Source organism: Myodes glareolus, chromosome 5 (assembly GCF_982192425.1).
Source record: "Myodes glareolus chromosome 5, mMyoGla1.1, whole genome shotgun sequence".
Lineage (NCBI taxonomy): Eukaryota > Metazoa > Chordata > Mammalia > Rodentia > Cricetidae > Myodes > Myodes glareolus.
The window spans coordinates 68,690,023-68,707,345 of NC_142030.1; the positions used below are offsets into that span (position 1 = coordinate 68,690,023).

The 17,323-nt window shown below is 40.2% G+C and overlaps 1 protein-coding gene and 1 pseudogene across 2 annotated transcripts in view; both read right to left on the minus strand.

Moving 5' to 3' along the window:
• Positions 1-17,323, minus strand: part of Acbd6 (acyl-CoA binding domain containing 6) — a 143,933-nt gene that overhangs the window by 115,942 nt on the left and 10,668 nt on the right. The gene's annotated exons all lie outside the window — the stretch shown is intronic.
• LOC146894941 (NACHT, LRR and PYD domains-containing protein 8 pseudogene) lies at positions 143-4,938 on the minus strand (annotated as a pseudogene).

The window sequence follows — 17,323 nt, forward strand, 5'->3', positions numbered from 1 at the left end:
CCAATTCTTCCCTTCTATCTTGACCCTTCTCTAAACGGAGTCTAACAAACATTACAGCGCTGACTGCAGAGCTATGAAGTAGTAGTATCTTTATTCTCAAACTGGGGATTGAGGAGATGGTTCAGTGGTTAGGAGTACATACCGATGGGCTGAGCTGGTGTGCAGCGCCCACATCAGGTGGTCCACTGTCACTGTAACTTCAGCTCTGAAAGGTGCCAACACCTCTAATCTCCACAAGCACCAATCACCACTCCCCATAATTTAAAATACAAATAAATATTTAAAAATTAAAAGTTATGTCAAATACCAAATACTATACAGTGTACCTAAAAACAATATTTTAACAATATTTTATGTTTTAAAGCACGCACGTGTTTAATTTAGTTCTCCCAGCACTCCAGCAGGTAAAACAGGTGTTTCCCAACCCTCTTAACCACCTGGTCCCACTTAAGTGTCTGATCTGCTATGAACATAGTGACAGCCCTTAACCCAGGGAGGGCTGTGGAGGCCACGCCCACACCACACTCCAGCACAAACTGGGCTGCTCCAGACAAAGGACCTGCAAACCAGGCACTGCTTTCATTTTAATTAGAAAGAACGAGTCCCTATGGTCTCTTGAATGTGTTCATTTCCTCATGGCATGCTGAGGCATCAAGAGTTCCAGTCTTCCACGATCATCAGATGGCCACTCTCTACTCTGGGCCCTGTAGTCTTGTGTGCATGCCCACACTATCATTTGATTTCTTCTTCAGCACTTCTGCTTCATTTGATTTCTTCTTCAGCACGACCTCTTCTGCATGCCTCTGGCTGAGGAACACCAGGGCCAAAACAAGCATGTCGTTGATTCCGATAATGTTCTTGCTCAGGTCCAGGTACCTTAGCTACCTGTGCCTACAGAGCATGGATGCCAGAGCATGGCATGAGGCAGAGGTGAGTCAACACTGTTCCAGCTCCAGAACCAACAAGCTGCAGCCGGCATCTGCCAGAGCGCTACAGAGTAGGCTGACCCCGCCGTCCATCAGCCTATTGAAACTCAGGGTCAGACTTCGCAGGCTTTGATTGTTCTTGAAAGATGACATCATATATTTACAGCATGCTGAAGTCAAAGAACACTACCTCAGCACCAGTCTTGCAAAGGACACATGAAATGTCTCAGAGCACTCCAGATGTGCCTAGATCCTGCATCCTTCAGGCTCAGGTGGGTCAGCATCTTACTATGCCTCAGAGAGGAGGTGATTTCTTCACAGGAGGCCTCAGTGAGGTTACAATTCTCCAGCATCAGTTCCCTAAGGTAACTCAGCAGCAGGTACTTCAACCCAAAAATATCTGGAGAGCTTGCTCTCAGTAACAGAGTCTTTAGGTGCATGTTCCTTTGAAGACTGCTGGTAAGCTGAATCCAGTCTCTAAAGGTGGCCTCACAGGTCTTCAACTGTAACCTTTGCACTTTACACTGGGGCTTCTTCACGGTGGTGGTGACTCTCTGTATGGATGCTGTCAGTCACCATCAGCACTTCCAGATCTTTATTTGTTTCAAACACAGAGCAGACATCTTGCCACCAGCTAAAGGCGATCTTAATCTCTCTCAGCTGAGTGCCCTGGGAAGGATCTACTGAGTCGTCCGAAGCTCCTGGTGGAAGGCTCCCGACAGAGTCACCAAATCTCCAAATCTCGACAGTACCTAAGGAAAAACGCAGACAGTTGAAGGTCCTTCAGGCTCCTGAGTTTCAGAGACTTTCTGGTAGCTTTCCAGGGCACTGCTGACAAAACTCTTCTCGGCGATTTCAGTCAGGCAGGGGAAGAGCTGGGAGCAGTCACAGCATCCATAGTCATTCAGTTGGGTTATCACGTTTATGGCCTTCAATTTGTTACCCAAGGCCAATCTGCACTTGAAGGACCTCATCACGATGCCAGCACATGCTTCATTTAAAAGGCCAAAGAAGAAAAGCCCCATCTGAGTCTCACAGCCTTCTCTGGCTCTCGACATTGCGATCAGATCCTGAATGCTCACTTGGCTCAGTGGGTGATAATATACAATTCTTTGGGGGGAAATGAGAACATAAAACAGGGCACCAAAAAACTCCTGGAAGCTAAACAAGGCAAACACGTAACGGTCTCCTTGGTCTTCTAGCTTTCGAAGAACGTTCACTTGAAGAAAAGTGTCTATGGTGGCCTCATCCACCTTGACATGCTGAAAGTCCGTCTTATCAAACACACTCTTCAGGTCCCAGACATCCTGGACAGTCAGACGGCACACACCTTCCAATTGCTTTTGGTAATTACTGCCGGAAAGTTTCTTACATACTGTTGGGAACAGGGTAGCCAGATACAAAACACACACAGATGTTGCATTTGGACAAGCCTTTGTGAGATTTACCATTTTCTGCATTAGTTTTCTTAGACAATGGCACACTGTCCAGCACACCACATGGACCTGACACATGGACAAGAGAATGGTGTTTTTCAAAGCAAAATCCACAACTTGATTCCTTGTCATTTTGCCTCTGAAATACAACCTGAGATAGTCAAGCGTTTCAGTTCTACTAAATCCAGTCAGGGTGACATGGGAGGGACATTTAACTAAGAGTTCAACTCCTCTCCAGGAAGTCGGTCTCACCAGGATCAGGAGTGTGGCTTCTGGAAGCATCCTTTTGCTTAACAAACTGCTCAGGAGAACAGATAAGGCAACTTCTGGTTCCAGTCTTCCACCAGGTCAGCTGGTCTTGTGATGAGGGAAGATGTGAGTTCCTCAAAATCATCCAACAGGAGCAGAAGTTGATCTGGTCTGGATAAAATCTTAGATACGAGAGCCTGAGACCTAAGTCTTTGGCCCCCAATCAGCTCTGAGAAGCTGCGCTCTCCCACCCAGTTCAGTTCCCGGCAGTGGAAACAGAAAGCAAACTTGAATTTGTGTGCGTAGAACTCGTTGTGCGCCCACATCAGCATCATCTTTCTGGCCAGTGTTGTTTTTCCAATACCAGGAATTCCACGGATGACCACTATCTTAGGCTGTCTCCCCTGGGGACTCCTGAGTAGAAAGAGACACGGCAAGATTGCCTCGTGGTTTCTCACATTGATGTGTTTCCAGATCAGATGGTGCTGTCCCACACAGGAAGGCTCTTTTCCATCACATGCGGTCTGTACTCCTGTATTTTACCGCATTCTTCTTTCGTTAGACTCAGCGGTGTTTTCCTTAGATGGGAGTCCTTTGGTCCCAAGGTAGGAAGAATGTCCTTTAACTCTTTCAGCAACAGGGAACAAATCCACATTCCAGGCCGGTGCTCCAGGAAGGGCTCTGCTAGGAAACTGGCTCTGCTAGGAAACCGCCTCTGCCCAGTCGGCTCTGCTCAGCTGCTGCCAGGTGATGCCGAGAGAGTTGGCCAGGAACTTCTTATCCATCAACAACTTCTTGAAGACTTTGCAGCTTCGTCTTGCTTAAATAGCTCATGTACACCATGACCCCATTATCACATGGGAAGGCAAGAGAGTGAGTGTGTCCAAGTTTGGGTAGAACTAAGATCGCTAGGGTTGGAAGGGGTGTTGAGGTCTAGACAGGATCTGTGGTTTACCTCACTCATCCTCATATAAGGTGAACAACACTTCTCTGTCAGTGATAAATACAACTGAGCAGGAGAGAACAAACAAGACCCCTGAAATGGATCAGACTTCTAGGCTCCTTCTAGCAAAACACATCTTCCCAAGCAGATAAAACAAACCTTTCTTGGCTCCTTTTCAATCCCTTACAGGCTCTGGGAACCCAAGCCAACGGCATCCTTCCTTACACTGGCTGGGACCTACCGGCTCAGGCCTCTGACAGTATTTTAAACCTGAGCCTTTAATATTAAAAAAGGAAACAAAAACAACAAATGCATTTATTTTCAACTTGTTTAACAAAATCTTAATTCATTCACTTGATATATTTAAATTAGAGAAAAACTATTTTCCAAATTCTAAAGGAATATGATTTAGATTCTGTAAGAATTAATGTTTGCTACTGAACAGTCACAGAAAGGAAATATATTTATTTTTGTTCTCAACTCTTCTTTAATTTCAACTTGGTCATTTACTCAAAAGAACCCACTGTGTGCTACATTATCACTAATATCCCTGGCAACACTAGCATTGAATCTTACTTATTTTTGATAGCATACTTATTAATAAAATCTTGTCTTAAGTAATAAAAACACTTTATAACTGTATCTACAGTTTGTAGATTGTTTTCTATATATCTAATTTCAATGAGTTATAATATTCTATCTCAACTGTACAACATGACAATGTACAGCTAACCTCCAAAAGCAAACACGTCAATATTGTAAATAAGACTTTAGCAATAAACACTAACAGAAATAGAAAGAAGTTAACCTATTGTGCCTTTTTTTTCTTCTTACCCTAAAGCAAATCCACACTGGTTCACTTTCCCAATTTGAGCTTTTAAAAATGCATACTAAATTTCCCTATATTGTATTTCAATCAATTGCCTAAGCTGAGGCTATAATGTCATAAATAAAGTACTTGATCATAAATTTCTCAACAGACATAAAATCAAAGACACCCAACACCTACAAATTAAGTGAGAAAAAAAAACCACAACTAAAACCTGAAAAGAGTTAACATATCAAGTTGTAGCTGCTCAGTCAGGGGCCACCCGCTTCTGAACGGATTCCTTCTCTAAACTCCACACTGAATTAAGGTTACAACATGTACCAAAATCATCTTGGTCTAGTCTTTGCATTTTATGTTTTATAAATTATGAAGCTATGGGAAAAAAATCAGTTACCTTCCAACTGTTTGACTGCAAAGGCACAACTTAGAAGAGCAATGATGTGAGCTGTCTAAAGACAGGACTCCGTATGAAAGGAGGGGCCCTGTAAAACAGCACACACCGGCACCTAGGTACACACCACAAACTGCCAAGGCAGAAAATCTCAAGCCTTCCATGATTCTATATTTATATCACTAACAAGAAACTCAAGTAAAATTTTAAAGGCCTAAAAAAAAAACTGCCAAGGTTTTTTTTTTTTTTAGTGTTTTCATACACACAAGAGCTAATCCATATTTTATCACACTATAAAGTATACTTAAGAGAATTCATGAAATTAACTTGAATTGATTTTTTACAAGACATGATTAAATGGTATTTAAACCAAATGCCACTATGTCAAGAAGGATAAAAATACTTAACTGCTTTATTTATTTTGTCAAGATAAATCAATTTCTTCACAGCATTATCTGAAGTTGGGTGCTGCAGTGCACATTTCCAATCCTATCATAACCTGGAGGCAGAGGTAGGAAGACCACAAGTTCAAGGCCAACCTGGGCTATATAGTAAAACCATGTGGGGGGGGATGTCATTTGAACGGAAGTACAATCTACATTCTCCAAATTTCAGAACTTGTTGCAGCAAACTGTTAATAGAGTATAAGTAAGCCAAGTGTGGTGGCGCATGCTTTTAATTCCAGAACTCTGGAGGCAGAGGCAGGAGGATCTCTGTGAATTTGAGACCAGCCTGGTCTACTAAGCAAGTTCTAGGACAGCTAGGGCTACACAGAGTAACCGGACTCAAAAAAAAAAAAATAAATAATAAAAACAAAACGTAAGTAGAAATAGGCAACTTGCATATCTATTGTTTTGTTCATTCTGTGGCTGATCTTTCAGGCAAATTGATCAATTTAGAAAACTGAAAACAACTGTACTAAGTCTTTTTCATTGGGCACAAGGTAATGAGTAAAGACTACAGATATTATCCAAACAGAAAAAAATGTTCAACACAAAGAAAGTGTGGTTGATAACAGCAAACTGTTCAAGACACATGTTCTGTCTCAGCAGAAGGGTATATTTCCTCAAAAGTAACTCTCTTGCACATGTGTACACACCTGTAAACACGGAAACATAATATTTCCAATTACTAAAGTCATGCATCTACTGATGTCATCTGACATGCAGACACTTAAACTCAGAGAGCAGGTGCTGACCCAAGAGATCCCACAATGTTGCTGTCTATCTTAGCAGTCACCACAGCACCCGTGAAGCGATGTTCCACTGGATCATTTGGGTACCCAGTGTGTTAATCCTCCATTATTTCACTATTCAAAGATGATCTATGTGCCCGGGTGCCGCTTGGCAAAAACTAGACTCCAGAGAAAAAGGAGCCTATCTTCCTGACAGACCAGAATGAGGTGGAGAATCAGGACAACAGCTTCATGAACGGCCATGCCCAGCTGAAGCATCATTAGCAGGCCCCGAAACTCTGATCAAACCAGAAGACGTCAGAGGTTGGTCTAAAGAGAAACTTCCTCAATTTAAAGTCTCCATGGAAACCATTACAAATGTAACAGTAGTGTGTGTGTGTGTGTGTGTGTGTGTGTGTGTGTGTGTAAGAGAGAGAGAGAGAGATAACAGCTGAAAAAAATCATAAAATCGGATTCAGCTTTACAAAAGTCATAAGCCAGATAAAGTACGAATTATACAACTTGGAATTCTACACTGATCAGCAGAAATGGTAGAAGATGCTAAAAACTGAGTAATTTGGAATCATGAGCTTACTGGGAAAATCACATTAGAAAGCAAATTAATTCTTTAAAATTTTTAGAAGACAGACAGGAATAGAGGCACTTGCTTTTAATCCCATTACTTGGGAGGCAAAAGGAGGTGGATCTCTGTGAGTTTGAGGCCAGACTGGTCTTCAAGACAGCCAGAGCTACATAGGAAGACCCTGTTTCTAAAAAACAAAACAAAAATTTAGAAGATGACATATAGTTTATCATGGGACTCCAGCATTAGTGTATGCTAATACAGCCTGAAGAAACTCAATAAATCTTTACTGAATTAATTCCCAAAGGTAAATTTAACATAGCTTTCCTCAATTTTACAATACAAATAGATAAACATTTAAAAAAATGAAACCAGTAGTACTTGTAAGAAATCTAGCAGAGTACCAGAGAAATCAACAAGAGAAATGCTCAATGGAATATCAAAAAATACTATGTACAAAAAAGATTAAATAATAAAAAATTATTTAATTGGTTAGTGCACAAACATCAGACATTTGAATCATTCCAGTCTCTCAATACATACAATTTTAGCCCATGAACCAAAAATGACAGGGGAGAGGTACAGAAAAGGAAATTAACCTCAAACTTCTCCATCTAGATTTATCATACAAAGTTTAAATATTCCCAAATGTTAAGAACTAAAAAACAGCCAGGCAGTGGTGGCACACGTCTTTAATCCCAGTGCTCGGAAGGCAGAGGCAGGCGGATCTCTGTGGGCTCGAGGCCAGCCTGGTCTACAGAGTGAGTTCCAGGACAGGCTCCAAAGTTACATAGAGAAACCCTGTCTTGAAAAACTAAAAAGAGGGCTGGAGAGATGGCTTAGTGGTTAAAAGTATTGCCTGTTCTTCCAAAGGTCCTGAGTTCAATTCCCGGCAACCACATGGTGGCTCACAACCATCTGTAATGAGGTCTAATGCCCTCTTCTGGCCTGCAGACATACACACAGATAGAATATTGTATCCATAATAAATAAATAAATAAATTTTTTTTTTAAAAAAAGAAAAACTAAAAAGAAAAGAAAAAAAAACTAAAATGCAAGGCTAAATTCTCAAAGCAGTTTTAAAACTTGAAGTAGTAGCCCAGTATGATGCGGTATCAGTAACAGAGGTACAGCTTGGCTACTTCGGTCTTAGATGCCTTAGTTCTTGACAATAATATCACACTCCCTTTGCTATAACAGCCAATATTGAATGCTGCAAAGCAGGTAGTGAAAACAAGAGAAATTAAGCATATTCACATATATGCACACGCAAACCCACAGAAAAGGAACAAACCACCAACAAAGCAGTGGTTCCAGGTTTACCTGCTTAATACACTTTTAAGTTTTCTATTTACATTAAAACGTGAAATGATGTCCAATATCTGCTTATACATTACAGACACATATACCCTTAGTCATTCTCATACACAATATGGTGAGAATTATGAAATAGTTATATTTAGTCCATGTTGAAATTTCACAGCGTAAATCTAAATATAAAAGTAACATTTCTAAGTACTTCAAATACTACATACTGATGATATTGAGACCATTATAGAGATTTTGGCTTAAGAATAGAAATTAAGACAAATTTCTTATTGTTTTATAATTCCTAATGTATTATGGCTCTGCCGCTATTCCCCTGCATTCTGGGAAATACGAGGTAAAGTATACAGCTATCCACTCATGGAAACTGATCTGCAACGCGGTTCTCTCTGAAAGTTATAAGGGAAGCACGTGAGGTCACCTCCAAATACCAACTGTGGTCCTGGGAAAGGTCACCAGGCTCCAATATAATCGGACCAAATGTCTCAGAACTCTTAAGGGAATAGAATATAAAACACACATACCAAAAAGCTGGAAAACTTTGAATGCTGAGTAATGCAATATGAGAAAAAGAACCCAGGAGACTACGTGTGGCAGGCCTTCGGAGCCTTGTGTTTGTACTTGCTAGTGATGGAACTGACTCAGCTTCCAGGTTAAATTAGTTAGCCTGCCAGGGCCTAGCTTCCTCAGCTCTAAGCAAGGATTATACCGTGACCTCTTCAGAACTGTCAGAAAGGTCAGCTGAGACTAACTCTGGATTTCACTTAGTACATACATTAAAAGCATCATGTAACGATGCAAACTATTTGAGCACAGAATATATTATAATAGAAATTACTCATTCACCAAATTTATATTCTATAGCCCCATTAACTTTTGTGTTACTATATTTTTAAGAGAAACGTGGAGTAAAAACTTACTGTGATTGAGGAATGCTATGGAAAGTTTATGTATTATAAAAGCACGCAGGGCATGTCTCATTTCAGAAGAAAAGAATGTTACCTTTCCTAAGGTCACAACCCTCCTTTTCAAAATGAACCAAAATGACCGAATACTTAGATTTTTACTAATATTTTTCAAATATATTAAAAATTCAATTTAAGGAGAAACTGAAAAACTCCAAGATGTCAAATCATGTATTATGTCTACATAATTAAGCAGTCATTGTACCTAAAGGAATATTAAATTGATAGCTGTCATCGCCAGTCTCAGTGTGCACACCAGACATTTACCCCAACCTCAGTGTACACGACCTCACTAGTGCAGAAGTGCAGTCACTGCAAGATGGCATGTGACACCTTAAAGTTAGTCACGGTTTTAGGCTACACCGCTGCATTCATTTCAGATGACGAATGAAGCTGTCTTTTCTTTATATGAACACACACATACAGGTTAACAAATTACTTCCTTTCCTCAACTGGCAAACAAGACAGGCAAACCCTAAAGCTCAGACAAGTGCACACACAGACTGGATATATGAACACCTACGGGAGTGTCAGGTGTGTACTGCTCGCCACTTCCCCTGGAAGCAACCAAAAGATCACACCAGTCCAAGCCAGGGTTCCAGGAGATTCAATTGGTAATACACAGAAGACACAGAATAGCAAGAATTCTACAACTTCTAAAAACTGTTTAACCCTTTAAAGGCAAATATGGTACACCATTCTGTGTTCTTACTAATAAATCATGCTTTTCTCTATCAGACATTACTCTCCTGTATGTAGAAACTAATAAATTTGATACAAAATAAATTTATTTCTGTTCCTAATATAATAATAGAACATGGCATAATATTCTATTAGAATAATGCTTTGTAATTTTCTATAATTTCTGTATAACTTGTTATAATTTCTAATTAAAATACTCTACTTTTTACTAATGAAAATTTAAAAATTATTTTTTAAACTAAGCAGAAATTATTCTTACATTATTTGGGACTTTTAACATTTAGAATTCACTTAGTTTACTTAAATGTACAATTATTTTACTTAAAAAGTTCTACTGTAAAAATAAAATGAAGCCTTCATTTTACAGTGAATAATGAGTTGTACAGAATACAAGTTTGATCCAGACTTCCCATTAAATGTAGGTTACCAGGAAATCTGTGTTGCTTAATTTTCTTACTTACATCAACCACATAGGAAAACAAAACTTTTTCTTATTTTGTAGTTTTTAACCTATTAACACAAGACTAACATTTTGGATACAAAGATAATAAAATGTTCTTTCTTAAAATATTATCGTGACCATTAATCAAATTTATTTTAAAATTTTAATTACATCCTAAAATTTTAATTTCTAACCGTTATTTTATTATGTTTATAAGAGAAATAAACACACAAAATAAGCACAGGTGTATGTATGCCACAGAAAAGGCAGGGCAATGCCAACTGTGCAACACTGCCCTCTATAGGACAGTTTTTTAAATAAAACTGAATTAAACAACTGAATTTATTCAACACAATATAGTTCAGCCAACAAATTTTGAATTTCCCTGCCAGCCTTGTTCCTGAAGCAAAATTATTCTACTCTCTAAGACTGTGTTTTCGGTGCGGGGGAACCCAGGACCTCGTGCATTCTAGGCAAGTGCTTCACCACTGAGCCTTCTTTTTCCATGTGTGTTCCACACCACGCAGACACGACTGCCAGATGAGTTCAGTTCAACTCGATAATTACTAACACAGTTTCTGCTCGCAGTGCTGTGAACACGGGACAGCCTAAATTCTGACGTGTCTGCAGTACAGGAGAGATCCCAAGGGGTGAGTACGACAGGAGACCGGACCACAGAAAACAACCGGCATTCTGCACTCCAGGATGCCTCAAGGAGAAAGCCCCATCAGGCGAAGATGAAGTGGGCTGAGGACACACCCAGTAAATCCAGAGAACAACTGAGCTGATACTGAAAAGAGCGAGATGTGGGGCCGATGGTATTAAGAGCTCTGGGTTGTGCTTCAAATCTGGGGACACATAAAAATAAAGGGCAACAACAAAAACAAAAACAAAAACAGATGCCAGGCCTCCGTCCAGTCCACCCGAGGAAACCTGGGTGCAGCGTGAGTGCCGATCTTCTTAAGCCTCCTACAGAGGATTCTGATGTGCAGCTGCCTCCACCTCCCAAGAGCTGGATGACATTGATTCAATGTCTGGGTTTTTAATGAATTATTTACAGATAAAAGACAAGGGGATGATGCTACCCAAACTAGATGAACAGTAGCTCTGTAAAGACTAGACAGCTACCGGGCATCTAGACAACTATTTTAATTTGGCTACTGGAACCAAAGAGAGGAGACTGCTTATCTTCCTAGACACACAGGTAAAATAAAAATGGATCCAAGAAAGAGAAGACCTCACTAGTATGTAGTAACATCAAGATCTAAGAAGTTTTTTGTTGTTTGAGTTTTTTTTTTAAAGTGAAAGGGAATAATTAGTGAAAACTAAAGTATCAACAATAGCACCGAAACTCACAGAAAGCCCTGGTAACTATAATAAAACCCTCATCTTATTTACTATGAACTTTGCTCCCTCTGGTGGCTATAAGAGGTTTTACTGCTGGAGAAAGAGGTCCCAAATATGACAATTCAGAAGGACTGTTGGGCTGATTTCGAGGTGTCAGTACAAACTTCAGGAAAGTGAGTAGTTATACAGGATACACATGTGGCAATTACATAAGCACATGCATACATGTCTGTATCTAGATGCCCAAATATGTACATGTATACATGATAGTGTAAGTGTATCTACCAATAAACACATACATTTGAGTGTACGTATTTCTTAGGTCTGTCTGCTGAAGAAACCTAGAAACAATGTCCGTTGTAGCAATAAGTATATCAAACATTCAGACCTTCATTTCTTGTTGTAGAATATTATTTTAAGAAGTGTTACATTTGTTTACGCGCTGGAACACTTGTTTAACGATGTAAAGATGTGTTGCTTTTGTTTCTGCTGCATTTGCTTAACTCTGTGAAGCTGTGATTCTTTGCCTGTCTAAAACACCTGATGGTCTAGTAAAGAGCTGAATGGCCAATAGCGAGGCAGGGGCAAGGAGGGCCTGACAGGCAGAGAGAATAAATAGGAGAAACCTGGGGAAAGGAGGAGGAAGGAACAATAAGAGAATAAGAAGAGGAGGACGTTGGGGGCCAGTCACCCAGAAAGCCATGGAGAAAGAAGTAAAGAAAGGTATGCAGATTAGAGAAACATAACAGTCCAGAGGCAAAATGTAGATGGGATAATTTAAGATAAGAAAAATTGGCTAGAAACAAGTCAAGCTGAGGCCAGGCATTCATAAGTAAGAAAAAGCCTCTGTGTGTTTTATTTGGGAGCTGGTGGCAGGCCCCCTGAAAAAAGTCAAAGAGTAAAGAGTAAAAAACCAACAAATACTATTTTTTATTAAAATGCCTAGAGGAAAACAGCTGATTCCAGGGCTAAGACAAAGAAAGCATCAGATGAGCCAGTACAGTTGTTGAGTCCTCAAATCAATCAGACACTGGTGAAATGGCTCAACAGATATAACCTGATGCTGGATCCCTGGGACACCCATGATGGAAGGAGAGAACCAAGAGAACCACAATTATCCTCTGAGCATAAGCATCATGGCTCATGTCACACACACACACACACACACACACACCCAGGAGTAGGCGGGGGTGGGATGAATAGTTATAAAATAAAACTTTATAAAAGGAGGTGAGGGGCTGGCGAGATGGGTCAGTGGCTAAGAGCATTGTTTGTTCTTCCAGAGGACCCAAGGTCGGTTCCCAGCACCCACACAGCAGCTAACAACCATCAATAACTCCAATTCAGCAGATCTGATACCCTCTTCTGATCTCCATGGACACTACACACATGTGATACACAGACATACATGCTAGTAAACACCCACACACATAAAGTAAAAATTTCAACAATAAACCCCCAGGAGTCCATCTGAATCTGACTTGAAGGTGTCTTTGCACGAGTGTGGTGCAGTGACTCGACTAGCAATCTCAGCACTTTGAAGGCTGAGGTATAGGATAACTACAAGTTTGAGGCCAGCCTCTGCTACACAGTGAGATCTTGTCTTTAAAGGGGGCGGAGGGGGAGGATAAAAAGAAAACCATCTTCACAGATATACTTAACATGAATAATAAAAACCCAGAGACAAATATTGGGGTTCAACCTGCAGATCAGAAAAGCAGATAAACCACTAGAGAGCTCTTACCTCTATGAAATCTTCAGACTGAAAGAGAGTTCCTATCTCATCTTGCCTTCTATTCCTCTCTAGTGCGGAGATTAACGGCGTGCAGCACCACCGCCAGGCCTCTATGGCCAACTACTGTGGCTGCTGGGATTAAAGGTGTGTGCCACCACTGCCTGGCCTGTACGGCTGACTAGTGTGGCTGTTTAGCGTTCTGAGGTTCAGACAAGCTTTACTTATAAAATACAAAAGAAATATTACTAAAGATGTAAACTGAGGTCATGCTGGATTAAGGTGAACTGATGTCCTCACACAAGAAAGGAGAGGCAGATTCAGATAGAGAAACCTGGCCATGGGAATACAAAGGCGGACACTGGAGCTAGGCCACCTTGGCTAATCTTGATCGTCAACTTGACACACCTTGGAAGAGGGAACTTCAGCTGAGGATCTTCCTCCAACAGAGAGGCTTGTGGGCGTGTCTGTGGTATTTGCTTGACTGCTAACTGATGTAGGGGACCCAGCCGAGGAGTAGTACCATCCCTAGGCAGGTGGGCCTGGGCTATACAAGAAAGGTAGCTGAATAGGAGCCTGGAAAGGAGCCAGTAAGCACCGTTCCTTCACGGTCTCTGCCTTAACTTCCCCCAGGGACAGACTGTCATCTATAAGCCCGAGTCACTTGCTGATCACTACTCTACACAGCAACAGAGGGACAAAATAGGTCAGTCACCATAGGGCACTGAATGTCTGCTGGCCACCAGAAGAGGAAGAAGGAAGGCTGCTTCTCTACACGTACTAACTCATTTCAGACTTCTGCTCTTGGACTATGGACAACTAACCAATTTCTGATGTTTTAAGCAGCTGTGGCACTCTCTGTTACAGCAGTGCTAGGAAACACGACCTTGTGTCAGGAAGAAAGAAAAATGCTCCAAGGATTGGGGTATATGAAAAGGACATGGGCTGGTTTGAAGATTCTTTTAGCAGACGAATTATTTCAATGGACTATACTGCATGAATAAAACAGAAATTCATAAGTCTATACAATATAAACATGAGTGTTGGGGAAGGCAATCAACTATGGGTGCAGAAAATCCCTACACAGTCTTGCTCAGTTGATCAGGCCCTCAGCACTCTCTTATGCAGGCCATTTCTCAGGACTTTGTGACCAGCAAGACACCTTGGGAATGCAGTAGCACCTCTCTGGCCCCTGACAGACAGCAGGCTTGCTCTAAGTTGTGAATTCCCATAGCTCAGGCTCTTTCTTTCCTCTAGCACAACCCACTGCATAGGCAGAAATCCAGCTAACCCTAAGGGTGTCATCCCCGTGGGACTCAGGCAATGTGGGAAACTGATGCAAACCAAATGGAGCTCGTGCAGTTTGCCAAGTCTTGAATAATAAAGTCTTTGGGCTCTGACCCAGGATCCGTAAGCCTTCTGCTGGCATTTAAGAAACAGGCTAACTTAACAGGGCAAAACCACAGACACCCCACAGTTCTGCTCCTAACAGACAGATGGATGGATGACAGCGTGACAGAGAACCTGAGAAATGAAAAGCTCCTATGTCTTAGTCAGGGTGACTACTGCTGTAATAAAACACCATGACCAACTTGGGAGGAAAGGGTTTATTTGGCTTATGCTTTCTTTCATCATCAAAAAAGTCAGGACAGGAACTCAAGCCGGGCAGGAACCTGGAGGCGGGAGCTGATGCAGGGGCCATGAAGGAATGCCCCTTACCGGCTTGCTCACATGGCTGCTCAGCCTGCTTTCTTACAGCTCCCAAGACCACCAGATCAGGAGTGGCACCACCCACCCCGGGCTGGACCCTCCCACATCAATCACTAATTAAGAAAATGTCCACGTTATGGGGGCATTTTATCAATTATTGATGGTCCCTCCTATCTGATAATTCTAGGTGTGTTAAAACAGCATAAAATAAAGCAGGATGCCTTCACACAGTTTAATACCAATAAAAATAAAACAAACAATGGAGTTAGAAAATCCTTAATTATTGTTTAAAATTAGTAGGTGAAATCTTAATAGGAAAACAGTATGTGTCTAGATAGTCTCAAAGTGCTCCTCACAAGTTACTCGTCGGTTATAGAGAAACAGGGACCTGGTTGACATCACCAATACTGGGACAAACAAAGACCATGTACGTACTGGTAAAACGTATGGACAGCATGCCCTTCCTCCTAAAATGTGCAATCTGAAGCTAATTATAACCAATCCAAATGAGAGACATTCCCAAAATGGCTCTTATCAAAATCAACAACAATAAAAACAAAAGCACAGGTAAGAAAGAAAGAGAAAGCTCAAGAAACTGTTGCAGAAGTATAAAGAAATATGGCAAGGGAATACAATGCATCATTCTAAATCAGGTCGGTAGGATTTGTAGCAAATAACTGAAAAGGGCATTGTTAAGTAAATGAAAAATGTGATTATGCACTACAGATTCCACAATAAGGGTGGATCAATATTCTAATTCTAATCTTTGTAGAAGGTTCCTAAAATATACATATATACATGAAAATAAATTAAAATAAAATTCCTGATTTTGATAATTAAGGTACAATTATGAAAGGCAATTAAGGTACAGTTATGAAAGTGTTTTTTCGTAGAAAATAAATACAGAGTATTTAGGGTAAATGAACATGATCTCCAATTTATATCAAACAGTTTAGAAAAATATTTATACAAATATGTGATATAGATGTGTGTATGACTATGTAAACAGAACAACAAAGCAAACATAACTGGTAAATTTAGATAAAGGCCACACAGAAGATCTTTTTTCTACTGAAATTCTTTTTAAACTGTGAATATTAAAACTTACCTTCCCCCTGCCAAAACTTCAGAAATAAAGACACTGATGACCACTGATCAATACATTCTTGAAGGAAAACACAATACAGGTTTCTGTCGTGTTTTCTGTGTGCACGTGAATGTGTATGTGTGTGTTTCCATAGCAGGTCTGGTATGGTTAAGTCATTAAGCATGGGTCTAATTCCTAATGCCATCGTGTGTCACTTATCAACTGTGGACAGGTTAGTGACTTTCCTAACTTTTAAAGTATAGACAATAATAGTTTCTAACCTTCAAGATTTCTGTGGTAGTTTCAAACGACATCACATGCAAACCCAGCCCATACACAGTGTTTTCATTTCACTTCTCAGAAACAAACTCAGCAAAAGAAAGTAACTCTTTTGTTGTTGTTGTTGTTTTGTTTTGTTTTTTGCTTTTTTTTTTTGTTCTTGGTGCTGGGATTTGAACCCAGGGTTTCAGAATTACGAAGCAAGTGCTCTAACACTGAGCTCATACCTAGATCTCTAGTCCAGAGAATCACTCTTTTTATCCTAAATGATTAATGTCAAATCTAAATGTCAAAGCTCTCCTGAAACCAAGATTATTATTTTACCAATCCAAAAGCAAAGGAGAAAAAAAGAAAGAGAAAAGTCAAAAAGGATCAGTCTAGAGTGTGTAAACTAAAAATTGAAAAGTATACAACACACACATTCACAGAAACACACAAATGTATATGAAATGAACGTCATTGTTTGCCTCTATTTTGTTTCAGTTTGAGACAGGGATTCAGTAATGTAGCTGTCGTGGAATTCCTTATGTAGACTAGGCTGAGATTTATCTGCTTCTGCCTGGCTGTCTTTACAAGACTGCAATTTTGTTTGTTTTGTTTTGTACTTTTTCAAGACAGGTTTTCTTGTGTAGCCCTGGACTGCCCTGGAACTCACTGTATAAATCAGGATGGACTGAAACTCGGACATCGGCTTGCCTCTGCCTCCCAAGTGCTGGGATTTAAGGTGTGTGCCATCACCATCTGGCAATATTAAAATATATTTAGAAAAATATATTAAAGAAATTCTATTCTATTCCCATCACCACCAACGAAAAATAATAAAATTTGATAAATATTCTAAGATGCCATTAAATAAATATTTAATAAGAAAAAATGTCTAACCACATAAAATCTATACACATTTTAACAGTCATAGTAGAAATTTACTGCATAAGTAAAGTACTGAAGGTTTTAAAAAAAAAATCACAAATTCAATTATATACCAGAATTTATATACTCAAATGCCTTCAAAGGCCATGAACCAGAAGGAGCCACCTGTAAACCAGGAGGAAAGCACCAAGACCACCAGGCCAAGACCTAGAATTCATAGGCTGAGCTCAGCTCAGGAGGCATTTATTTGACCACTGACCTTCAGATCCGCAACCTGAGGACATTTGTGGCATATGCATACTGCTACTTTAGAAAAGATTATAAAACGGAAA